General features: G+C 44.4%; 1 long non-coding RNA gene across 1 annotated transcript; it reads right to left on the bottom strand.

Moving 5' to 3' along the window:
• Positions 1 to 19,108: 19,108 nt before the first annotated feature.
• LOC138292080 (uncharacterized) lies at positions 19,109 to 27,378 on the bottom strand. The gene is made up of 2 exons (XR_011202580.1): positions 26,588 to 27,378; positions 19,109 to 20,511 (listed from the first exon to the last, which is right to left on the bottom strand). It is a non-coding gene; the product is annotated as an uncharacterized lncRNA (long non-coding RNA).
• Positions 27,379 to 27,817: the final 439 nt, after the last annotated feature.

Here is a 27,817-nt window from a genome sequence, read left to right on the forward strand (position 1 = left end):
CTCATCGCCTGCTCTAGTGGGGACTGGGAGCGAGCTGAAATCAGCCCTGAAGAATGTATGCTGAGTAAGTGAGCCCGGCCCTCTCCAGGAGGGAGGGGGGGTGTGGGGGGGGCAGGGGGGAATTACCCCCTGCCCTCAGGTATGTTTGCCGGACTGGAGAGCTGATACCCCCCCCGTCCATCTCTAAAAGCTGCCCTATGGTCCACAGCCTACCCAGTGTCCAGTCGGCCAGCCGAGCCTTATCCCCAGGCCTTGTCCTACAGGCCTCTTGAGCAGTGACTAGAAGCCTGGTGTGCATAATTGGAGGATGGTAGCAATGGCAAAATGAATGCACCTCATATAAGTGTCCAACAGTATCTAGGCAGATCTAGGCAGATTAAACTTATTTCAGTGTGTCTACCAATGGTGCTGTATGGTTGACTACCCCACTACCCACAGGTAGAAATATGTATTCGTTAATACATAGTAAATGTATATATCACAACCAAAGCGGTCTCTTTGTTTGAGCATGTAGAAAACTGTACAGAACATAAGTGTTTCAGACAAATACATCTTGTGTTACAAGAGCTTCTTTTATTGTGAAATTTCAATTCAGTTCATATTCCCATACAGTTCTTCATTGCAGTTGTTAACTTGACAACCAACATGTGTTTCGTCACCAAGTGACTTTTTCAAGGCAAACAGTATTCCAAAAGGTTCAAACAATCCTGTGATAGTGTCTATAATTACGCTTCACTGTTTGTCAATGCCGGAAAAGAGAGTAGTATATTCCAAAAAGGGTTGTTGGTAGAGTAATCTGTGTATATGATACTTGAAAGATCATGTCTTCAGAGTTGTATTTCAGAAAATTATTTAGCACGGGCCATGATAAGCCCAGTGATTGCTTCTCCTGCTGCCTGGCGTTACAGCTGCATGCTGTCAGGAATTGAGTATTCTGCACAATTTTCTACATGTTCGAACAAAGAGAGTGCTTTGGTTGTAATATATAATTGGAGGAGGGCTTAGATGCAGTGGGGGTCACCCATGCGCCACACTTTTAGTTTTTATGTCAGTTTGTGTTGTGGCCTCGCTAACTTCTGAGCTCCGAAGAAGTAGGCGCTAATTCCTATCAGGAAAAAGGCAGTACAGGCCATATGTACGAACACATTTTTCCATAGACACAGAATGGGTAAAACCCTTTGATACGTCTGGCCCTATGTCATGCACTAATTGCGAAACAGAAATTCCAAGCAGCAAATACACACCATGTGAGGCCATTTATTGTTTTATTTGGAGTGTCAGAGATTTATTAGACACAGTAAGCAGCACATGATATAAGAATATTTCAATTAATAATTTAATGATGAGTGCAAATGTAAAAACAGTTTGACCCAGATTTACTAAGGCATTGTATCAACTGTAGAGAGACAGTACACGGTGCATGCTATTTATTGTCCACTGGAAAAGTGCACTTCTCTCACCACAAAAGAAACAACTTGTGCTTCATTGCATCAAGATGCGTTTTATGGGGCAGACCAGAGCAAACACAAAGGTTTTGATGCAAAATCCATTCTCCTGAGAAGGCCTGACCAGGCTTTGTATCAAACACCAAGTTACTTGAAGTAGGCACAAACAAGGGATAATGCGCACATTTCTCACAAAAAAAAATATAAATGACACTGTAACTTTGTACTGGAAGGCGCCTAACTGGTGCAGGACTTCCCAAACCACAGCACCACCCCGTAGAGGAAGGGGGGACAGGACCTGGAAGCCCTTATCAGGTGGCAACATTTCCCACACAGAGCGAGCCTGTCCACGCCCGTCAGACTCCATCAGAGGGTGAGCTGGGCCTCTGCTCTTAGCTGAAGCATCTAACGCCATGGGGAAAAGGAGGCCCTCTGTGATTTTGGGGGGTAGAACATTTTCTGTTCCGTCAATAGCTAACTTCTTGACAAGCTCTATAGTGCTATAAAGATATCAGTACTGTTGAGGAAAGACCGGGGCAGTACACAGCTCATTGACAGACTCTGTGGCTTAGATTACTGAGTGTGGGGCACCTGAGGCTTTAGCTTATTTCCAGACGGCCCAAGGTGGGTGAAACTCTTGTGTATTTATTGCCATCCTCTTCGTTGACTCAGCATCAGACATGCCTACCATGATCACACCCCTAGCGAAGAAAAAGAGTGACAATACTCAGAAACTGACATCTAACACTGTTATTTTCAGTTGTTCCACACAAAAAAACGACCACGAGCCCCGAATTCACCAAACAATGCCCATTTATATGACACTTTGAAGAAACCCCTTCCTTTCAATATGTTCCTCAATTTAGAATTGCTTCTAAACTTGATCGCTAGAATCTGTCTATTCTAAGTTACAAGATATCGAGATTTCGGTGGCCAAGCTGTTTGAAACGGTCTCTGACTGAGGACTGCAGAGGGGGCAGGAGAGAGAGTGCTGAGTGTGCCAATGGGAATCATGGGTGGGCGCAGGGCCACAGGACCAGCTGTGCCACTGAAAAAAAACATGTGGAGGACTGTAACAATGCTACTTACTCCAATGGTGCCCTGCAGGTATTTCAACTGACAGGAGAGTGGACGGTTGGTTCCTGGAGAGAAGGTCAGTGCATAGGGAGTGCTTCAGATATGCAGCTTACCCATTCTAATATTTTATCACCTACCTGTGTGCTGCCCCGCCTGCAGCTACCACCAAATGGAACCCCTTACAGCATTGTCCTGACCAATGTGCCCCTGCTTGGATCTGACCAATATGATGATTGGTACGACCTTAAGAACAAAGTCTTTCTCTGGTTGAATAAAAAGGGTTGTCCAGGTATTTGTAATTATGACGATATAATCATTGTCAGGAGTGTATACTGGATAAGCAATGGTCGTCAGGAATGGAAGGGAGATAATGTGGTTGTGAACTCTTAGGGGCAGATTTATGGAAAGTGGCGCTGCACCGAGTGCAGCGTCACATTCCCTGTGCCCCTTAGCGCCCCCTACCACCACCCTGCGTACCTCATATTTAAAATACCGCGCACCATGGCGCAGGGTAGGGGGCAATAGCGTCATTTTTCATGGAAAGGATCGACTGACCATCTGGTTCTTAGTTAGGAGTATGTTGCCTATTTACAAGAAAGTGGTGCATCAGCTATACTGCACCACTTTTCTTGCATCCCCCTGACGTCACCATGGTAGCGCCGTATTTACAATACTTTAGCACAATAGCGTCAACATTTTTTATGCTATTGTGATTGATTGGTTGACTAGCACCAAAGATGATGGTGCTAGTCCAGCAATGCATGGAGAGGCACATTGGAAACAATGGGAGGGTCACTTTAACAAATACCTTGGGCAGGAGTTAAAATGACGAGAAAAATGGTGCAGTGAAATCTCGTAAATTTCACTGTGCCATTTTTCTGGCCCTCCTAACAGGCATATTGTGACGCAATGGGTTACAAAGTGGAGCACTGCTTGCATTGCGCCACTTTGTAAATCTGCCACGGGCAAAAGGCCTCCTTGACGCTGCCTTTGCGTTAAAAAAAATGATGCCAGGGCAGCGCAAGGAGGCACTAGGGGTTTGTAAATATGCCCCATAGTATGTACAGCAGCGCAGACAAAGATACTAGGCTTTTACACTCCAGCTCTATTCCCCTCCCTCCCTGTGTCTAGGGTTCAACACAATATTCCTCTTACACATTCAGATGTGTTCAACCGTGTGTCGTACAACATAATGGCATTAAATCTAAGCTGGTGAACCCTAACTGGGTTAGTTTTACTAACAATTCAATTGTGTATGTTTCCAGGAGACATGGACCTTTGATCCTTTCTTTGTCGATGGCTTTGTTACTTATGCTGTCTCAGTAGTCCACTCGAGAAAGGGGAGAGCTGTCGGTGGTTTGGCCATCTTGATTTCTCTGAATTATTCCAATAGAGTTAGTACATTGACAATTGCCTCATTGCACTATCAAGCTTTATGCTTGCTACGGGGCCCAATAAGATGGCAGTGATACATTTTTTATAACAACAACCCCCTCATGATAAAAGAACTGCTTTGGGTCTCAGTGTTGACAAGTTATTTGTGCATGTTAGAGGTGATTAGGCCTTTATATGGTTGTTGGATTTCAACACTCATCTTTGCATTGTAAATTTAGCTGCAATATGTGGCTTAACCGATGAATGCGGACATGATCTTACACATTTTGAGCACAGCACAGTAGGCAATAATTTACATCATTTTGAAATATAATCTGTTTTTCACCTCTGATATGTGTAATGCGTTTATTTGGGGGCCCTAACCTTTACAGGGAGGAGATCTTCAACATATATTGACTTCATGGTTCTCTCTAAGGATTTGCATGCCTTTATCGTGGGATATGTGATCACTGCGCATTGTGCCAGTGACCATAACTCACTCAACGTATTTGTTATGCACACTATGATTTCAAGAATCATTCCATTGTGCCGATCGATCTTCTAGTGGATAATTATATAGGCGTTTTATATATAGTTGAGCTAATGTTAACCCACCTAAAATTGTGAGAAAATAAACTCAGCTTGCGCACAAGGATCCTATGATTTGTTTGGAGGAAAATAGTGACCCGGCAATACTTGGTAGTGCGTTTGATCTTATTAGCCAGACTTTAAAGACATTGCTGACAGGGCCTCCTGTCTTTAGAGAACCGCACAGTTAGTTTGATGCGACCTGTACTACTGTCCATAAGAGCCTCATAATGGTCTTAAAAAGTATACTAAGCTCACCAGGTAACACCCATATTTGTTGAGCAGATTATAAGAAAGAATTAGAAACTAGAAATGTTTTAATCGGGATGGAAGCATCGGCCTCCTTACAGAACGCCAGTGCATTGATCAGTAACAAGGAATTTTGGCGGGTGGTCAGTGCTTGTTAGTCAGTGATGATCACTCACCATCTTTAATGGAAGTCATTCCTGCACTCAGCTGGGAAGAAGATTTTTGCAAAATGTATGCCTTTTATGATCAAGTCTGTAACGTTAATGATGTGTTGGGGATTATGCTAGATGATTTTTTCTCCTTTGACCTAACTGAAGTTCGAACTGCAATTGTTAGAGCTATAAAGGGAAGGTGCCAGGCCCAGACGAGATACCAGTTGACATATTCGTAGATTACGTGGACCTACGGGCACATTAGATCACCAACGTGTTTAATTGAGCTCCAAATTTCGAATACCCTAAGTCTCTGAGCCATTCGGTCACTGTCCTGATCTTTAAAAAGAGGAACATGACGGATCCATGTTGTTATTGACCTATAGCCCTCCTAGTTTTAATGGCCTAAGTGGTGGGGAGGGTTCTCTTTTCCAAATTAGAAAGGTGGGCCCAGGATAATTATATTCTTTCTGAAGCCCAATATGGTTTTCCTCAAGGTCTGGGGATAGTAGGTCAATGTTTAAATCGTTACAGACTCACAGTTGTTAAAAGGGGGGCAATTATTCTGGTGTTCATCGACCTTCCCCCGCTTCTGACCTAATTATTTGATTTAAATTATGGTGTATTATGCTTAATCTGGGAGTAGATCCTACTATTGTCCATTTCCTAGCACAGATTTATACTAATACATCAGCCTGCTAGATCTGACATATCAGAAAAATTTACCAAATTGTCCAGAATCGGAAGGCGGGGTCGTCAGGGGTGTGTCCTTGCACCTTTTCCGTTTACCATCTACATTACTGAGTTGGAGGCTCATTTGAGTTTGGGAGGCATGGAAATGCCCCAGGTTGGCTCCCATCCCGTTCCAGTTCTCCTCTATGCCAATTATGTACTCCTTCACTCCTTATGACCCACACTCCCAATGTTCTGAAGAGATTATTGGATTCGTTTTCTGATGAAGACATTTGTTATGAAGAACTTGGATCTTGAAATCAACATGGTTAATCCTATGAAACGGTGTAGCCCAAAGACAACCAAGACCATATCCCATCAGATCGATGCCTTGTGCATCCATGATGTAAAAACGTTTCAATATCTGTGGGATTTATTCAATTCGTCTCTGAACAGGGTCAGCCTAAAAAGAACCAGGCCGAAACAGTCCGAGAGACTGATTGAAGTGGTGTTTGCATTTGCAAATAAACTGGGATGCACACCAATCAGGGAGAGGTTGACTATTTATTAATCTAAATGAATTTCTGCTGTAACCTATGGGACTGAAATTTGGGCCTATTCCTTACTGAAGACAATTCAGATGGCTGAATATGCAGTCATACGAAGGTTACTTGCAGCCCCGAAAAGCACTTCCTGGTTTATTTGTCACACTGAATTAGGCATTTCCAGTCTAGCAGACAGAAAGTCCATTCACTGATGCTCTGGTTTAGCTATTTGGTACATGTTGGAGACATCCTTTAGTCGGCTTATTGTCTCTGATTGTCGCTCCTTGGCTCTAGGGCAGTGTATCCCTTGGATAAAATGTGTGGAGGAGGGTTTTAATGGTTAGGCTAGTTGGAAATATTTGTTTCTCCACCCATAGCTAAACTTTGCTGAAAAGTAACTTTTAAAAAATATGTACCATGTAAAAAGTCAGGAAAGGCATTCAGGCTGAGGTAGACAAACCTACAGTCAATTAGTTTGTTGCTATATCCACCTGAAATAGTACCGAACCTTATCAATTGTATATTATGGACGTACCACACAGGTTTCTTTTATTTCATTTTGTACCTGATACTTTACACCTTTTACTGACTTCCCAGGTGAAAGGCGTATGGAAGAAATCGTCCTGCTGCCCTTGAGACAACAGCGAAGTTCAATCGTCTATGCACTTTATTATCGTTTGTCGTTTGTATTCAGCTACTAGGTGACAGTTTTTGCTCCCATTCATTTTGGCTTTTAACTGTGCATAATTTGAGGCTGGCATATGAATTGTTACAGCATCCTCCTTCTGATCTTATGTGGTTTCAGTTGTTAAATGTATTCAATATTTACTGAAGGTAGGTCTATGTTATCATGTTTTAGTAAAAATTGCAGTTTTTTTTAGTTTGCCTGTTATGAGCTCTTGCACTGTGGTTGTATGTGTTTCAGGCTGAGTTTATTAGGCTTCAGTTTTTATCATGTAATATTTATTTTAAAAGCTTATGTTTGTCCATGATTTAGGTCTGATTAATCTCTACTAAACCCTGGCATACTTTCCCCCACTATGTAATGTAAATATTAAAATGCCTTGATAAGTGTGCATAGGAAGTGAAGGGTCTTTCACCTACGCAATATTCACAATATTCGCCAGCTTGGGAAGGTTCAGATATGCACACCCTTACATCTTCTTCTGGCACAGTTCAGGACTACTGTTTTAAAAAAAGAATTAGTAGGTTCATAACAATACACTAATATCATCATATCATCAACAATCAATTAATCAGAAATTTGTAAAGCGCACTACTCACCCGTGAGGGTCTCAAGGCACTGTAACTCTACAACACCCAAACCATCATTTAATCACACATATTTATCAACATATTGGTGTATAGCTATAAATAGTGCAGTAGGTGCCTTGGCACTGAGATTCAAGGGCCTACTGCACCAAAACTGCACCTGCATTTCACCCCCTAAAAGGCAACACGGGGGCATTATCTTAGCTTGCATTAAGGCCCCTGGCACCCTTTCTGTTCTGACTCTCCGGGTCCTTGAGAATTCAGCACAGGATATTTTCTCATTGTGCTACAGTTGCATTAGTGGGCAGTAGTGTGATTCCAACAGTGTCATTGTCAGCAACATTGACAGAAGTGCTGCAAGGCAACATTAATGGCAATACAGCACTCTACAGTTATTGATTATCATTCCCAGAATGCACCCAAACAAAGTATAAGTATGAACTGCAATTAATACAAATTTCTCTCTGAGTTAGGCTTTGTTAGCCTAAATGACCAGTTTAAGAGTGTATCTGAGCAGCTCAAACGTTTGTGCATGGTAACCAGAAATGGTTCTTTAACATCTATACAAGCTTTGATGTGCAAAGAATAATGAGTAGTGACCATTGGGCCTTAAAAATGACTTTTCTAGCGGCCTCAGACCTAAGGCGGCAGGTGATCCCGATGAAAGTATCCTACCCTAAACCCTTATCGACACAAATTGATGAAAGATATATGTCTGTCCTAACACAGTACCAAATTACTAATGATATGAGGCTCGCTGGGGAATCAGGCCTAAATACACTGGACTAGTTCTCTATAACCTTTTCAAAGATAGTTAAATGATTGACCTCCCCACTTAGTTAGATTGTGTAATCATGTGGTCAAAAAGGAAAAGAACAATGGGTCAAATCAGCCCTGGTTTGATAATGAGTGTTTAACAGCTGGGATGAGATTGAGGAACGCAATAAGGGTGAAGGATTTCTCAAGAGCGACTATTGGTAAAAATGGTTATAACTATATAAAAAAGCAGTACGATGCTCTGATTAGGGCCAAGAAACAGGCTTACTATCAGCCCAAATTGGGATCTTATGATTTGCACTCTCCAGGATAAGGACATGAAAAACATTTGAAAGATAGTTCAGAGAGGAAGTATAAGGTTGAATCCCCTGGTAAGGTGCGCAGTGCCTGAAAATACTTGGGCCTCTTACCTAAGCCATATCCACAAAGCTAGGGAGGTAACCCAGAGGGAAACCTGGCCCAAACTAGAGATGTCCTTGGAGTCCTTCTCAATACAATACTTAGTAAAATTGATTAGCCTTCTTAAATTTATCAAAGGCAGCCGGCCCACATAATCTTCTGGCAATCGTAATAAAGTCAAATCCTGTTTGGTGGGCGTCCTTCTTCATAAATGTTTTTATATCAAAACCAATGGCAGGCATATTCCGTCCAAGCTGTAAAGGTGCAATCATTAAACCAATACATAAAAGAGGGAGACAAATGGCCCAGCTAATTTCCGCTTGATAAGTCTCTTTAATGCAGATGCAAAACTATCCAAAGGTAATACTTATCTCTATAAAGAACTGGGTTGAGGGTAATGAAATTGTCCCCATGGAACAGGGAGGCTTTGAAGCAAGGTCATTTGATGCCCGACCACTGTTTTAGCTTGTGGGCGCTGGGGCAAAATAGCAATGGAAATGGCAGGGAACTCATACTGTTGTTTTGTTGATTTTAGTTCTGGTTTGTATTAGGTGGATTGTAGTATCCTGTCGGACAAAAAACTGAACTTGGCTCTACATAAAGAAACAGTGGAGATACATGCAGCTTTGACTGTAGGAGGATTGGTGCGCTTTAAGACCTCCTTTGGTGGTCCCTCGTGGACTCCTGTTCTAACTGCTTACAATGTGATAGTAACCTTCCAATGCCTTTATATGGCTGAGCTATTGTCCTTAACTTCTGAGGCAAAGTGGCAGAAGGGCGAGGGCAAATGTTTGAAAAAATTGTTTGGTCTGCCTAAAAGCGCAATGGGCCTGGCGACAAGATTGGAAGGGGATCTGCAGGCCTGGAATTTCCTGGCCCACAAATAAACCCTGAGGTTCTGGGAAAACTGTGTGTTCCGTGGAGGCCCAATAGCTATCTTTCCAGTGTACAAAGGAAATGGTGAAGAGTGATTTAAGGTGGGCAGTGCAGGCTAGGAACAGATTACGAAATATTGCTGCGGCTATACAAATGGAAAATTTCAAGATGGCAGAGGCCTCCCACCTATAAAAAGGCGAATTGAAAAAGGCATGTAAAAGAGAGTCAAGGTTGTCTGACTTAGGGTATTAAAAAGTAAACCCTCAAAAAATCATTTGTTGGCATCCTGGGATAATCGATCAGAGGGTGTTCCTGTATATAGCTGCCTTGCCTAATGCCCATTTACTTCTACTACTTTTAAAATTCCAGGTCACTCTGAATGTGCGTTATTTGAGGCCTGAGAAGATTAATGCACTTTTGAATGCTGAGGATAATTGTACGGTACGTGTAGATTAGGGTTTCAAAATGTTAATGTTCACTTTCTATTAGATTGTTTGCGTTTTTAAAGGATATGCTGTGTGATTTTAAAACCACTTTGTATCAAATAGAAAGTTTATAATTGGCCTGAAGCTCTCGCACTTTTGATGAATATGGAATTTTTGGATGTTGCATGTGCCCTCACAAAGTTCCTAAAAGCAAGTTTGGACTAGTAATGTGGTGATCACAAACCTTGGGCTTGAAGTCATATATAATAGACTGGCTGCTAGAAGTACTTTATGGAGTTACTGAGGATTGTCCTTGATTCGGCAGAGCACACTTGGTAGGGCTAGGGTGGTGAAGGATGGGAGAGAACTGTTTTATGTCTATGTAGGTATTTAGGCCCTGATTTAAGAGGGCCTAGCGCCACTTTAGTGTCATTTTTTTTTATTCTAAGGCAGCCTTTTCTCCGCCCCAGACTTACAGAGTGGGGTGATGAATGCATTGTGCCACTTTGTAACCGTTTGCGCTACATTATGCCAGTGCCAGGCATAATGTATGCAATGCGGATGCTCCCCATTAGGGGGACCGAAAAATTTTTGGGTTTTTTTTTGCCACTTTTAATGCCTGCTCAGAGCAGCCCTTTAAAAGTGAGCACACCATTGTTTACAATGGGCCCCTATGTACTGTTCAGGGTTAGCGCCAAAATGTTGGTGCTCACCCTGAACAGTACATCGATAGTGTCAACATTTTTGATGCTGTTGCCCTCTACCCTGCACCATGGTATGCCGTATTTTAGACACAGCGCATAGATGGTGGCGGTAGGGGGGCGCTAAGGAGCGCAAGGAAAGTGGCGGTGCACTGTGTGCAGCACCACTTTCCTTAAATCTGCCCCTTACTGTTTTAAAGACTTTTGTCTAAACATAAATAAACTTGAATGGAACTGAACTGCAGCACTCTATTGGTTATCATACAATATATATATAATATTTATTATTAACTAAATTTAATTTCTTGACTTTAGTATCTGGCATTGAACATGACCCTAATATGCTACACACACCATGATTATATGTGTTACTTGTCATTTGGCCACAGCACGGAAAACGGGATGCCCCTTAAAACGAAGGAGTTAGCTGGCAGTGTTATCTTAGAAAGAGTACTGTGATGCTCTATAGACTCCTCGGATGTTGTGTATATCTTTTACCAGCCTGCTCATCTTTAAGTTGAGTTGATTCCATTGCCATCAAATAGTAGAGTTATGGCATCCAAAAGATACGACGTCATGTTTCGGTGGAGATTTTTTTCATCCTTCCAATATCTAACACACGCAAAATAATTTCGGAGAATCTCAATAAGATATATAACCAGCCCATTTTTAACAGGCAAATTATAAAAGGAGAAAGAAGTGTTTAGGTTTAGAAAAACGCTGAACAGTATAAGTACTAAAAATTTCACTGGAGGTAGGAACTCAAGTGAATGTGTTGATTGGGACATTTAAAATTATTAAAAGCGGCTGCTGAATGCAGGAGTCGCCGGTTTTTTTTCTCGAAGATGGGAAGCAAGGAGATCTGGGTAAGTTGAGGGGCATGGTGGATCCATCTTTTGGGCACGTATCCTATGAAAGCCTGAGGGAGGGAAATTAGTTTTCCAAGGCTCGGAATTCAAAAATGAAGCATATGCGTTCAGCGCTGTCAGAGTCTTCCATCGGGTGTACAGGAAGCAACAAACAGCCCCGAACACCACCACAGACATTCAGCACTATATGAGAGCAAAGGCTAGTGAACTATACTCAAGTAGGAGCCTGAGTGCATCAACATCCATGAGACACAACAACAACCATGGCTCTTGCTTTGGTAGGTTGGTGAAATGTTGCATGATCCCAGTCCATATCAGCGAATATTTAATTCACTGAGCTACCTTGCAGAAAATAGATGAGGGATGGTGGCCATGCGTGCCACATAAGCTGCCCGGGCACACCTGGAAATATTGTTAGCGGTTTTGCTGTTTATTAAGGTGTTTTACTGACAGAGCAGGCATCAAAAAAGGCTCCTGTGAGTAGAGATGAGGAGTAGGGTGATGTGGTAACAGTCATCATACACTTATGATGTTGATGGGTTCCAACAACCACGCTGACTTTGATGCACCCACGGGTAGGGCCGGTTTGCTGACTGCTATGTGGAGGCTGTAGGGTATGGTACACGTTACTTACATAACCCGTTAGCCTTTGTGTCCTTGATTGTGTAATGTCAGTGTCCCCCATCTTATGGGGCTATTCTTCGGTTCACTGGTGCACGCGTATTCCAGCAAAGGCTGTAGTGTCGTCTGGGCCTGGTTTGTCATATTTCATGAGTTTATGGGTATCTTATGCATATGGTGGGTTTTTACTGTTCTTGTCAGTTCAATATAGCATTTTGTTAGCGACCAAAGGGAAAGACGTCTCCTTAGATCAGAGGTCTTCAAACTGGGGGGCGGGCCCCCATAGGGGGGCCTGAAGTGATCCCAGGGGTGGCCCCAGACTCTGGCCAAAATAAATATTATACAGCTAACAGGCCTTTGTTTTAAGCAGAAGCATGTTATTGCAGTTTTAAAAAGGTAACAGTACTTAACTGCAATGTTTAAATAGGTTTAGACATATTTCAACAATGCCATGTTTATAAAAATAATTGTGAAAAATTCTGAGGGGGCCCCAATGATTTTTCTTTTTCAACTGGGGGGGCGCGGCATTAAAAATTTTGGAGACCTCTGCCTTAGATGGACCCAATCAATCAATCAGTGATTTATACAGCGCAGCTAATCACTTGCAGGGTCTCAAGGCGTTGTTGGTGGGCGTGCTGCTCAGTCTTGAAGACGTCCTTCCTGAACTGCTTCTGTGATGCGGTCTGCCTGAGCTTGAGGGGAAGATCCTTCTCCTATCACACATCCCCTCAAGCCCAGGCAGACTGCAAATCCTGACGTCCATTTCCTGCTTAAGGGACCCACAAAATAAAACTGATAAAAAGTTTTAAACAGCTATTAAGCCAAAAACGAAATACTGGCAGACTATTCCCAATCCTACCAGCAGGTGGCAGGAGATATAAACAAACAAATCAATGAAAGATTTCATGATATTCCTAGTTGCAGAACACGTCTTAAAGAAAAACACCTTACATTAGTTTGTATAACGTATTCATGTTAATTGTAAACTATAGACGTATTATCCCTGTAATATACGAGTGTTTTTTAAATACATTTGTAACTTAAATATCTGTAGATCTATGATTATTTTGTATGCTTAACAAGAAAAGTAACCGTTTGGTCCAATTTATACTCTGACTTGCTCACTTAAATTTGTTTTGAGTGCACAATTAGCACTGAGTGCGAATTCATGTTTTTAGCCTTCATCGTGAATTTGCAAGTGCTAATAGGATTTCTCACGGTGTAAGTAAATGTTATCACCAGATGTGGGGGCAGGTTATAGCCTTTCGCGGTCCTTTTAACTGCTTGTTTTCCACTCTGAGAACAGCGGGATTTCTTATCAAGCCGAGGACGGAAGTAAATGTGTTTTTATGGTTAGGAAATGAGAAGTGACACCCAAAAACTGACGGAGACCTAAATGAAAATGTTTGTTTAGAAAGAAAATCTGTTCTCATGCAGAAATGAAAATATTTATAAGTGCAAATATATCGGAAAAAAACAAAACCAGTGTCGCACAATTAGTGTCGTTGATATTTGTCTTGTTTTTTTTTTTAAACACATGGTGGATATGAAGTGGAAAAGAGCCGCAGTCATTGAGTCACAAGGGCTGCTCTAAAAATGGCCCTTCGATACACTCTACCTATTGACAGCCCCACACATTCATCTACCCAACGCACGGGGGTCCTCGTGCTGTGCACAGAAAGCAATCTGTCGAAATGGAGCGAATGTTTTTTTTTGCATTTATCGAAGATGCAGCAAAACAGATAGCTTTCCCCACGTGCCTTGCCTTAGCATTCAAGAGTCCATGATATCTCCACAGACGCAGCTTTGACGTTAAAGGCTTGCAGGGATCCAGAAGAATAAGATGACACACTGTTACTAACTGGAACTCTGATCACCCGAGCCGGTCACCCGGGTCACAGAAGTACATAGGCAGCAATGCATGACAATGGTAATTCGATTCCTCTTCTACGCGTTTTTATTCGCTCAGCATGAATCTTTCGTGGTCGGCATTCACTTGGGGCTCAAAGTGCGCACTGAGCTCCACAACTGCCAGGTGTTAGCAATCAGTGTCGTAACACAAAGCGATGAAGCCTCCCTGCAGAACATGAAGAGGGCCCCCGAGAGTACCATGTCTCCCAGATGTTCATTGGGCTTCGGCAAAATGAGGACCCTCTGATGGGCTAGAGGGCGCATGCTCCGCACGGGCTGGCCTTACGCACGGTGCTTAATGCGAGTCAGTGGTTTCAAGTGGGGTCCACTGGCACTCATTTTTGGGGTCCAGTACTTATTGTTCCTAAAAATTAAAACCTTTGATCCAGAGCAAGAGAGGGCCAAATACCCCAAAAAAGAAGGGAAAGAAAGACGGTAAAACAGTGACAAAGTGAGTAAGCAGGGCTGAAAAAGAAACCGCAGCAGTGAGCTAAAGCAGCAGGGAGTGCTTTGTGCCGGATGAAAGGGAGGGGGTGGAATAAGACCACACATCCTTGTCACCCCGACCTTCAATGCCGCCGGCCTGGGCTTCTGAACAAAAACATGGGTCCCAGCATTTTTTTTTTCTTACAAATTAAACCCTAGGTACGTCCCTGTTAGCACCTCCATCACACAAAACGCATCCTGGTTCAAAGGGATGGTAGACATTTTAACATTCAGGAGGGCACTCTTTGAACCGAAGGAGAGGAAGGTAAGGAATGTACCCAAAGGTGAATGTGTACCCAACAAGGTACTCTGGTGTGAAAGCAAAAAGTCTAGAAGTACCTTATCATGGAAAGGAGAACCCTAGAAGATTATCTTTCTACTGCAGCTTAAACACACCAGTAGACTGGACCAATGTTCACATAAGTGATTACAGTAGCCTGGTGCAGAGCTGAGGGGTAATCTGAAATCCTCCAAGTTCTGGCAGTAGTGCTACATCTGTAAGAGACTACATAAGTGGAATGCCTTCCAGCAAAGGTAAAGAAGATTGGAAGACCTTCCACTGCTGGTATTGCTTCTTTGTGTAGTACTTTCAGGAGCAATCACAGGCTATTTCCATTACTGCCTGTAGGAAACTGGCCATTGTTGCAATTTCCCCCCTCCAATCCCCACAATTGTTGCCTGATATTGATGCCAACTTGACAGAGTGTGCTGGGATCCTGCTAACCAGTCCCCAACACCAATGTTCTTTCCCTAAAACCATACCATAGTTTCCACAATTGGCACATCTCTGGTACACAGATAAGTCCCTTATAAAATGTACCAGTGGTACCAAGGGCCAGGGAGGTTCCGTAAGGGCTGCAGCATGTATTATGCCACCCAAACACATGCACACTGCCATTGCAGATTGTGTGTGTTGGTGGGGAGAAAAAGGCAAAGTCGACATGGCATCCCTCTCAGGGTGCCAAGCTCACAAAATACTGCCTGTGGCATAGGTAAGCCACCCTTCTAGCAGGCCTCACAGCCCTAAGGCAGGGTGCACTATACCACAGGTGAGGGCATAGCTGCATGAGCAATATGCCCCTACAGTGTCTAAGTCCATTCTTAGACATTGTAAGTGCAGTGTGGCCATATTAAGTATATGGTCTGGGAGATTGTCATTTCGAACTCCACAGCACCATAACAGCTTCAGTGAATATTGGGAAGTTTGGTATCAAACTGCTCAGCACAATAAACCCACACTGATGCCAGTGTTGGATTTATTCTAAAAAAAGCACACAGAGGGCATCTTCGAGATACCCCCTGTATTTTACCCAATCCGCTAGTTTAGGACTGACTGGTCTGTGCCAGCCTGCCACTAGCAGACAAGTTTCTGACCCCCTGGCGTGAGGGCCTTTGTGCTCTCTGACGCCAGAAACAAAGCCTACTCTGGGTGGAGGTTCTTCACACCTCCCTTCTGCAGGAACTGTTACACTTGGTGGTGAGCCTCAAAGGCTCAGGCCTCATGTTAGAGTGCCCCAGGGCACTCCTGCTACTGGAGATGCCCACCCCCTGGACAAAGCCCCACTTTTGGCAGCAAATGTGTTGAGAAACTCAGGAAAAACAAGGAGTGACCACTTCAGCTGGGACCACCCCTAATTTGTCCAGAGCTGAAGTGACCCCCCCCCCGGGATAGAGTGGATGGATTGGAGTAGAATGTGGTGAATTGGAGTGGGGGGGTCGACTGGAGTGGGGTGGATTGAAATGTTGTGGAATGTGCTGGATTGGATTGGGTTGTGTGAAATGGAGTGTGGTGGGGTGGACTGAACTGGATTGGCGTGTGCTGGCTGGCTGGATTGGAGAGCAGTAAACTGAACTGGGATGGACTGGGATAGATTAGGGTAGAGTGGAGTGGACTGGATTGGGGTGGGATGGATTGGACTGGGGTGGGATGGATTGAGGTGAAGTGGACTGGGGTGCATTGGAGTGAGGTGGGCTGGAGAGGGTGGACTGGAGTCAAGTGGATTGGACTGGGGTGTATCTGATTGGCATGGAGTGGATTGGAGTCAAGTGGGTTGGATGGCTTTGATTGGTGTGGGGTGGATTGATTGGAGAGGGGCGGATTACTGTGGATTGTATTGGAGTGGGATGGACTGGGGTGGTGTGGGGGACTGGCATAGAGTGAGGTGGATTGGATTGGAGTGGTGTGGAAAGGACTGGGGTGGGTTGGATTGGGATTTGGATGATCGGAGTGTGGTGTTTTGGTCTGGAGTGGGATGGATTGGACTGGGGTGGGGTGGGGTGGATTGGACCGGGATGAGGTGTGTTGGATTAGAGTGGGGTAGAATGTACTGGGCTGGATTGGACTGGAGTGGGGTGGAATAGATTCACTGGAGTGGGGTAAACTGGACTGGAGTATAGTGGATAGGATTGAGTGGGGTGGATGGATTAGGGTGGGTTGGAGTGGGTTGGAGAGGGGGTGGCTGGATGGATTGGATTGGAGTGGAGTGAGGTGGGCTGGATGGATTAGAGTGGGGTATATTGGATTGGGATGGAGTGGATGAATTGGAGTAGAGTGTGGTGGATTGGAGTGAGTAAGGTAGATTGGAATGGGGTGGATTGAAATGTTGTGGGGTGTGCTGGATTAGACTGGATGGAGTGGATTGGAGTATGGTGGTGTGGACTGAACTGGATTGAGTGGGATGGGGTGGATGGGATTAGAGTTGGGTGGGCTGGATTGGAGTGCAGTGATGGGACGGGATAGATTACAGTAGAGTGGGGTGACGTGGGGTGGGGTGGACTGAATTGGGATGGGGTGGATTGGATTGTGGTGGGACGGATTGGACTGGGGTGAATTGCATGGAGGTGAAGTGGACTGGATTGGCCTGGATTGGAGTGAGGTGGACTGGAGTCGGGTGGATAGGATTGGGGTGGACTTGAATGGAGTGAGGGGGATTAGACTGAGTGGGGTGGGTGGCTGTGACTGGTGTGGGGTGGATGATTGGAGAGTGGTGGACTGGATTGAAGTGGGGTAGATTAAGGTGGTTTGAAGTGGGGTGGTTTGAGCTGGGGTAGGGAGGATTACAGTGGGTTGTATTGGAGTGGGATGGACTGGGGGTGGTGTGGGAGATTGGATCTGAGTACGGTGGATTTGATTGTAGTGGGTGGAAATGAATGGGGTAGGGTGGGTTGGATTGGGATTTGGATGATTGGAGTGTGGTGGATAGGAATGAGATGGATTGAACTGGGGTGGGGTGAACTGGACGGGGAAGAGATGGATTGGAGTGGGGTAAACTGGACTGGGCTGAATTGTATTGGTGTGGGGTGGACTGTAGTGGGGTGAATTGGGTTTGAGTGGGTGGATTGAACTGGGATGAGGTTAGGTGGATTGGAATGGAATGGGGCAGATTGTTTTGGGTTGGAGTAGCTATAAAAAAAAAAAGTTTGGAAATTTGTTTGTCCCACTGGGTAAATTTTTGCTAGCCACAAGGCTCCTGTTTCCAGGGCACTAGAAGTTAAGAACTAAATAATACCTCGATCACAATCTGGAGCATTGTGTGGGCACTAATTAATTTGAATGAAGCAATCACTGCTTGGTCCCTGCGCCACAGAAAGGAATGGAAATGATGCAAGGCCTAAAGTGGATGAATTACGAGGGTGGAAAGAAAAGTGCCACGCAAGCCAAGCAGGCTCCGAGCACTTCACTGTACACAACAGTCTTGCAAGTGAGACGTGTGTGGTAGCACGTGCACTTGCATGCTCGACCCTAAATATCAGGCAACTTTTGGCACATTGTTTCTAATCATGTTCCCTTTATCTGAATACAAAGTGAGGGCAATGAGAAAGGAGAAGGCCATAAGTATGTCAAGGGTTTATAACACACCTGTAGAAAAACAGCCTGCTTCAGTGCTTAATTTGTAAACGAATAAGTGCCGGGGGCTCAAAGTTTTGTTCAGGTGCTCAAAAAGTCAGATACCAAGGGCTGTTTAGTCTTGATTCCACCTCACACCTTTGTCACTTTTTTTCATTTTTTCTTTCTCCTCCTTTCCCACTTTTGTGGCTTTCTCTCGCTGTGGATCAAAGTCTGTTGAGGAAAAATAAGTGCTGATGAGCTCGATCTGCAACTACCTGCGCAAATTAAGCAGTGGTCTGCTTGCTTTATAAACTAAAAATTGCAAATATTACACAAAATGTCAGCAACAAGAGAAAAACAAATGAATATAGGGCCAGATGTACCAAAGGATTTTACCCGTGCTGTGTCTATGAGAAAGAGCTTTCGTACATATGGCCCATAATTCTCTCTAATCTCAAATAGCATGGGAACACTTTTAAGAGATTAAGGGCCATATGTACAAACACTTTTTCCCATAGACACAGAATGGGTAAAAACCTTTGCTGCATCTGGCCCTAAAAGTGTAAACACAAAACAAAGCACATTATTTTAATCGGGGTGGTGTGTACATGGTTAAAACTGCTTTGATTTGCTATTTTGTTGGTTGAAATATGTCCTTGTGCCATTTAAAAGTGTATTTCCTGGCTAATCCAAAGTATACCTGGTATAAAATTCCATTACGGCTACCAAAATGCTGGTCATAAAAGCAAAGGTAAAATTGAGCAAAATGTGGAGTAACGGTGACACTATGCAAGATGTCTCAATTTAAAAAGGCAAGAAACACTAGCTTGGGAGACAAAGCACTGAAAACATTTTATTTCCGTTTCTAGGATTCGCTGCCCAATTTAGTATGGATCGAAATGAACAACATTGTAGTCGTTTTAATTGCATCTTCAATATTTCAAACGATTTGAGTGTATCTTATGCTCTGTTTTTTTTAACTTATAATATACTATGCCACGGTGTGGTTTGCACATCAGCCACATTAACCATTTTACCTTAAAGTACTATTACTTGGCACTCATCTGCTAGTTCAGTCAGCTTCAGATCTCTTGGATGACCTGAGATTTTAGTTATATGTAGGGTATCAGAAACATATTGGTTGTCAAACGCTGCAGAGCTGGCCCCCACACAAAACTAAAACAAATCAGTGCCTCTGTTCTAACATTGTTTTGTGGGAAATTAAAGAAATTCCCTATACAATTATGCTCTGCAGATAGCACAATATTTGGTGTCCACAAGTTTCCAATTTTATTACATTTAATTAAATGACTGAGAACACAATCTCAAATACATATAGTATCAAATGCATGGTCATGTTAACCAACTAATACACATTTATAATTATTCACTTAGGAGATGGGAAAGCTCGGTTGAGTGACAAGTGGCAGGCTGGGTTCAGCTTACCTTCCCACTGCAGGGTTCTGCACCATCCTAAACATTCAACTCAACACCTGCAGGTAGCAAATCTGGCTCCAGTGCAACAGAGGCAATTAGGCGACGGTGCTGCTCAGTATGGGCTGTACACTTAAAGTGATCTGTCCAGTGCCAGCTTTACCCGTGTTTTGCGTTGTTTTCAATAGTGTTGCTATATTACTCTACGTAGGCATCATCCCATGTTTACAATCAAAGACTGTGTGTGTGCTCGAGGCCTGAGGTGTTTCATTTGTGCAAGTGGCAGTTATGAGTTGGCTGACTGGGAGATGAAATGTGTGCTGCAGTGTTGTGTTGAAGTACTGTCTCGATATAGAGATCGAGAGATCGAGATCGAGAGTGTGTGTGTGTGTGTGTGTGTGTGTGTGTTTGCGCGCTCGCGGTTTTTGGGGACTCTTCTGTCCTTGTTTGACTAGAGCAGGTGCTGCCTTTAAACAGTTAAAAAGGTTTCATGCTGTATCTCCCTTACCGGACTCTCCAGACATTCCGTGTGAGCACTTGCATGTGGTGTGGCATACGACGCCCATACAATAACAGAGTAGTTTCTGTAATGCCTCGAAAGCTGTCTTTTTTCTGAGAAAGTAGGAAAATTCCCTACTGTCTCTCCTACCAGCTTTTCACAGGTTTGAAAAATGTGGAACACAAACCAACAGGAAATAAGAGCTACTGACGGTTGTCCTTCCAGCCACATAGCCACCAGAAGTCCCATTGAGCTGAGAAGGAAAGTCAACTCCTTGAGCAACCTTTCAGACTGACCAGAGATACAGGACCTAGGCAAAAATAGCAAAAAACAAATGGACTGGTTAATTTGGAAATTGGTAACCACCTTGCTGAAGCATTATCTCACCAAAAATGTTAAGCTCCTGTCCACATGATTCTTTTCCAAACACTCTTGTTGGTTGACAATGATTTCTTGGCATGTACTGACTGCTCCCGTGTACACAATAACACTCTCAAGATAGTTCTTCTTCCTCTAGTCCAAGTCCACTCACCCGCCTCTTCAACCTGTCAATCTTTTTCTCCCTTGTCCTTTATTAAAACTACTTTTTTTCATCCATTAATCAAACTGTACACTCTCTTGTCCACACTTTAACAAGGAAATGTATTTCTCTCTTTTGCCCTCCCCTCCTACTTCTCTCCTCACTCAATCTCTTGATTTCTATTTTCCCCTCCACATATCTCCGCTTCTTTTTCCACATTCCCCATACATCTCTTGTTCTCACTCTCTCATCCTCTCACTTTCATTCTGCAGGTGTCCCTAGCCATGAGACCCCTCTGACTCTCTCTTTGCTAGTCCCTGTGACCCCCCCCCCACCAGCTCCCGGTCTCCCTGCCCCTTCTCTCCCGAATCCTACTGTCTGACCTCATGTCCCCTCTCTACTTCTGATCCCTGTCTTTTTGATGCTACTCTTGTCCGATCAGTCTATCCCCCTCCATGCACCCTGTCCACATTCTCTTGTATATTGCCCCACCTGGTAAAAATATATTTACTGTTCTTGCTTCCACATCTACGTACATAGGCGTACCTTGCATGTAATAGTTAGGTCAATATAGTGGACACAATCTTATTGTCATGTACACATGCAATATAATCGCGGAGTGCCGCTGTAAACTTCTGTGGTCTGCATTTACCTGTACTGCAGGCCCGAGGGTGGGCTAAACATACCTAAGATGCTTGCTTGGGTGCAGAGGCTGCTGTTACCTGCAAGCTGGGCATGGGATGTACTGTACATCTGGATGCAGACTGTGCTTGTCTGTATACCTGGACTAGATAGAGTGCATTTACACATACAGTGTGCATTTGTGTGGGATACAAACATGCAAAGCAAGCCTGGGTATATGCTTCACTTACATATAAAGGCAGGCCTGGTTGTATTCTACCCTTACCTATAGATCACAAGTGGGCACATGTGCTTTCTTTCATAGCAGATCTGGGTTTCAACTGCATTTTCTCAAACAGCATGTCTACACTTACCTGTATGGTTAAGCTGGTGAGAGCTGCACTTCGCTTTACGTCAGGCTGGATCTGGATGGAATTTACATGTGCAAGCCTGGTGTGAGCTGCACTTACTTGCACATTAGGCATGCCTGTAGCCTCCTTTTAGACATCCTGACAAGTAAACTGCTCTTGGACATGTTTGCACTTCGCCAGTGCCCTGTCTGCTATTCGGTTAGGTGCACTCTTGGTCTGGCAGGCAGCGTATCTTGAAGAGGACAGCACAGGGAAGTGGAACTTAGCCACTGTGAACATTTATACATCTCACTGTTCACAGACAGCTAAGCCCTACCCCACTCAGCCGCATGTAAGTCTCTGAAGGAATCTGGGAGGAAAAACAGTAAATACCAAGGCCATTTTTCCACCCCTCCAGTATCCTGGGTGCCGAGTCGTAAACGATTTTAACACAATCTCTCTATGAAGTGCTTAGAACCCTCCTCTGTCTGGCATTGGGCCCTACAAGGGCTGCTACTGTACGTCTAAGATTCAGTGACTGCAGGTGGGGCAGGATGACAAACACTTTAGCTTGGCACTACTGACACAGAACCACAGTGCTTGTTTCTTTACATGGAGGTAAAACGGGTCTGTCATAGTGGTAGATAAGCCTAGCAGAGAGGACCATAACAAGTTCAGCCAGACTTCCCACTAAAAACGTCTTATCGAAAATACTTGGAAAAAAGCTTATCCTTTTGGTCATGGGTGGGAAGATCGCTGTGGATGCTGCGAGTCTCTTACCTCTGCCCCTTGTTGCTGTGGGTTGGTGATGGTGCCCGCCAGGGTGAGTGCCTTCAGACTTCATGGCCTGTGAGTGTTGGAGTCTCGCACCGCTCCCACTCATGTCCCGTGGGTGGTGCGAGTCTCTACTCTTTCTCGCTGATGGGCATGCATAATCTAAGGGTCACACTTGTGGCCCATAGATGGTGTTCATTTCATCTCTGATCCATGGGACAAGTCTTGACCCTCCCTCACCTTAGCCCATGGATGGTGTACGGTTCTCTCCTAGCCAGTCATGGACCATGAGTGGTACTAGTCTGTCCCATGCACCACAGGTAGTCCCCTGAGTCGATTGTAGGCTGTAACTCACGTTCAGTTGGAAATCCCTGGCAATGTGATTTACTTAAAAAATGAAATCCCATAACCAGGAACCCCAGCTGCCCATGACAAATATGGCATGGTTCTGACTCTTGCAAGCAGCCTGCTTCCGTTTCCTGCTGGTTGGATAAGCTTGTCCTTTGTATGAATGTGTTCTGGTCTAAAATCTGCCCTCCTGAATAAACGTGCCCTGCTGTTGATTCCTGCCCTTGTACAAACATGGCTTGGTACTGAAACTTAACTACACTATGAGCATCAAGTGGTCGTGATATCGGTCCTAAGAAGGTCTGACCATTATATTAGCATGATCTGGTTCTGAACCCTGTCCGTGATACTACAGTGGTCTTCTCGTCCAGAATCCTGCCCACAACAGAACTGCTGTATTCTTCTGAATCCCCAGTGCCTGGTAAGGTTCGTAATCTTGTTCATAGCAGGACTTTTGTCTGTTTCTGAAACATGACAATAATATGATGGTGGCCTGGTCTTAGCATAATATGATTGTATTACTAAGTATCGAATATAGAAATACTGTGGACAAATATTGAGGACCAAAATAAAGAAATGCAAGTGCATATAGAAGAAGTATAGATTTACTGTTCCTAACTCCACATCTATGCATTACATATATATATATATATATATATATATATATATATATATATATATATATATATATATGATGCAAAGAAAATATATGTGGAGTTAAGTATAGAAAATCTATACTTACCTTTCAATATTTAGGTGTTGATATTTTGTTCTTGATATTTCATACCATGGTATTCTATCTTCAATATTCAGGGGGCACAGCCACAGGATGACCATTACCTTACCAATAATCTGATCCACGCAGTGAACATAGCCTGGTTCTAAACAATTCTGCCCCTAGTAAGAACCTGGCCTAAACTTCAAACCATTCCTTCCCAAACATTGCATGGTCTCAAATACTCAATGGCTGTGGTGCGAAAGTGGCAAGATTTTTTGTTGTATCAACATTGCCCCGTCTTGAACTCTGTACACAGCCCAAAAGTGCCTGGTCTTGTAACTTTTTCACACCTTCAACAGAACTGAGAACCACAGTGGCCCCGAACTCTGTCCAGAGTGACTCTTGCCTGGTCTGATCAGAATGTACAAAAATGTCATGGTTTGGAATCCTGCCCTTAGTTTAAAGGTGGTCAAGTCATGCTCATTTTAAGAGCATTACCCGGTCTTGGGCCTACCTACGATATACAAATGTGGTCATTGCCTGAAACATTAATGAAGCTGAAGCCCTGAGTGAGTACTATCACTAGGCCCAAGGTGTGGCTAGAGACACCTGCTCAGCACAAGCATACTCTCCTGAGCGCTAGTGAGCGCTACATATTGACATAACATTAACAGTCTTGATCGTAACTAGAAGTGGCTTGATCACTTTGACCTTGCCCCAAGTATTAACGTGGCCTTATGTTGAAACGCCTTGCTACAGCATAACCGTGACATTGTCCAGCCCATAGTCTGCAATGGTAAGGGCCAAAACCGAACTGAGGATGCTTCTGTTCTCATCTGGAGTGGACCCGGTATGACACTTCAGACTGGACTGTTCCTACTGGAGCAGGACCATGACTTTGGCTGATCTCCTTTTACAGTGGCCTCATGGACAAAACACAGGATGAACTGGAATACTGCCCCAAGTAATTACCAGCTGCTTTGATTATTTCACGCAATTTCTTTTTTCTTAAGGGAGATGCCCCAAGTACAACAATTATGCCCAACTGTGGGCCCTGTGTTCACTGTACCACTGGACTAATGAGGCCCAGTAGGCTAAAACCAATATGTGTTACTTGTGCTACCTTCTGAAGGGGACCTGGCCTGGCATTTTGGGTTTAACTGCTCCTACTGGAGAAAGAACAAGACTAATTCGCACATGGCAGGCCTCTGTCTAGAATGACATGCTGGCCAAAAAAGTGTTGGCCCAGCATGCAGCACTGAGTAATTACCAGCAGTTCAGATAAATTTAAGCATTCTACCAATTACACTTTTTTTTTTTAAGTCAGATGCCCTAATTACGGTGGGGCCCATGCTCATTGCGGCATTGGACTGAAGTTGCCACTCAATTATGAGCAAAGCTTAATTTGTAAGTTAATAAATGGTGGGTTTCAAAGTTTGCTCAGACAACAATGGCCGAAGCTTTTGAATGGTGGTGTACCGACTACCAAGGCTTCGAAGTATTGATTCCACCTCATCCCACTTTACTACACCACCAGACACTGCCTGCCCCTTATCTCACTCTGCCAGCTTCCTACTTTCTTCCTTTCCCACAATTCTTCTGTCTTTGTCTTTCTTCTTTACCCCTTCTGTGTTTTTCACTTTGTTTTTCCGAGTCAAATTTAGATGAAGAAAAATAAACGCCAGTCTCCCTTCCCGCACCCCCTGCTAAGCCCCTACCAAAAAAAAGTGCTGGTGGGCCCTTGCTGCGACCACGGGCTCAAAATAGGAAACGATTATGAGGTCCAAAGGCTGAAGCAAGTGTGGGGGTGGCTTGTGCTTCTCTCTAGAGCAGAGGTCTTCAAACTGGGGGGCGGGCCCCCCTAGGGGGGCCTCAAGTGATCACAGGGGGGGCGCCAGACTTTGCCAAAAAGAAGCATTACACACATAACAGGCCTTTGTTTTAAGCAGAAGCATGTTATTGCAACTTTAAAAAGATAACAGTACTTAACTGCAATGTTTAAATAGGTCTAGACATATTTAAACATTGCCGTCTTTATACAATAATTGTGCAAAATTCTGAGGAGGGGGACCAATGGTTTTTATTTTTCAGCTGGGGGGGCGCAGCGTTAAAAAGTTTGGAGACCTCTGCTCTAGAGGGACCGGGTTTGTCTATCTCAGCTGCACTAAATCATATTGATCGTGAGCATGAGGGATTTGTCTATGGTTGGTCTATCTAGAATGACACAGTAGGCAAGAAACATGAGGGACTAAAATGTAACGCAACTTTGAGTAATTCCTAGTGGCTGAGTCTATTTCAAGCATTCCACCCATTCCTTTTTTCTATTTTGTAAGTGATACGCCCTAAGTGTCACAGGTATGCCCAGACATTGTACTTGCGCTTACTATGGCATGGACTGGACTCAAGTCACACCTCACTGATAAAGTCCAAAAGGTTAATAATGGTCTGGGGTTCATGTGTTCCATCTAGTGGGGACCTGGCCAGTTTGTGATGGACTCTTCCTACCAGAGTAGGACCGAGACTGTATATGAACTGCAAATGGCTGGCCTCTGTCTGCACTGGCATGGTGGGAAAAAACAGATGTTGCTCCGGTCTTCACTGTGCTCAGCCTCAGACTGAACGTGATCAGGACTGACTGTGCTCTTCTTATCTGGAGCGGACCTGGCCTGACAGTTTAGACAGGAATGTTCCTGCTGGAGCAGGGCCAAGACTGACGTGCACATGACTGCCTCAGAATACAGTGGCATGGTGGGCAAAAAAAGTGAATTAAAGATGGACTAGAATGCACCTAAAAAAGAACCAGACACGGAGATTAATTCAAACACTTCAACCGTCACCTTTTCCCATAATTTACGATTGGCACAGCCTTCACACAGTAGGAACGCATTAGTCCTGTTCTGACGTGGGCACCCCTCTCGGATGAACGTGACCTGTTCCCGAATCCTAGCTCTCGAAGTGAGCGCAGTTGGCTCTGTGATCTGCGATTCTACAAACACAGTCTGAACTGTCGCTCACTGAAAGGATAGCTTGCAAATATTAATAAACGTGTACATACCAGGTTGTGGGAGCTCCATGGTGGTAAGTGCACCAGATGCCGAGGGTGCTCCAGTTTCGGTGGCTGCTGGGTGGGCTCCGAGGTAGCTCCTGCTCCAGAGTGGGAAGTTGCTTCAGGGTGCCCTGCTGCTTCAAGGGGCTAGGATTCTGTGATCAGTAATTCCTTCAGGGTTAGTTGGGGGAAAGCCGTAACTTCTGGGGCACATAGCTGGGGTGCCGACAGAAAGACAGGCGGAGATGTCAGGGGAAGAGAGGCAGACCGAAAGATGGACATACAAGGGGCATAACGTGGGACAAACACTGGGGGACGGAAACCAAGACGCGGAGACAAACAAGAGCAAGTCGCGTGACTGAGGCAGGGTTACGGAGGAAGGCCGCAATATCAAGACAGAAGGAAAGAGACAGACAGTGTGACAGGGTCAGATGAAGGAACAAAAAGAAGGCAGAGAGTCAGTGACAGGTAGAAGGAGTGAGGTCAACAGAACCACAGGGCGAAAAGGAGCGAGACGCACCAAGCCGGACCGGCAGAAGTAGAGGGGGACAGAGAGATGAAGGCACAGGGAGGGAGGGGGCTGAAGAGTAACAGGGGCATGGACAGTGAGAGGGACAAGACTGGGGTAAGATAGAAGGACACAGACTCGCTCAGACAGAGGAACAGGCAAAACGATGGCTGAGGGCCATATATATATAATGAGACAGAGAGATACACACATCAAGAGTCAGAGGGACGGGGACACAGACATGGGAGGAGGCAGCGCGAGGGTCAGGCTCACAATCCAATTTGTTCTCTCGTTCAGTGTCTTACTGTAAGGAGGGAATTCCTTTTAAAGCCTCTACAGAGAGCGGAGGGCGTGGAGAGGTTACCGTAATACGGAGTGTAGCAGGGCCACACCAGCACACGATACAGTGCAGTGTACTCGCCAACACTCAACAGTGTTTTCTGGGACAGCAGGGCTATTTTGCTCATGCTTAGCTTGCACATAGAAGGGCCATCTGCACTTGTTAATAATGTTGTGGCAGGTCCCTGCTGTCTACATATAGGCGATGTGGCCTAACGGCCAGAGATGCCGAGTTTAAAACTGCGAACCAAGTTTGTGACCCGGCTCGGCTCTACATTCCATGTGATTCAGGGCAAATCACTTATTTTCCCTGTGCTTAAACAAAACAAGCATTGGCAAAGCCAATACGTCTTGTCTGTGCAATAGCTGTTGGCTTTGCCAATGTGTTTAGC

This window comes from Pleurodeles waltl, chromosome 4_2, assembly GCF_031143425.1.
Source record: "Pleurodeles waltl isolate 20211129_DDA chromosome 4_2, aPleWal1.hap1.20221129, whole genome shotgun sequence".
NCBI classification, from domain to species: Eukaryota; Metazoa; Chordata; class Amphibia; order Caudata; family Salamandridae; genus Pleurodeles; species Pleurodeles waltl.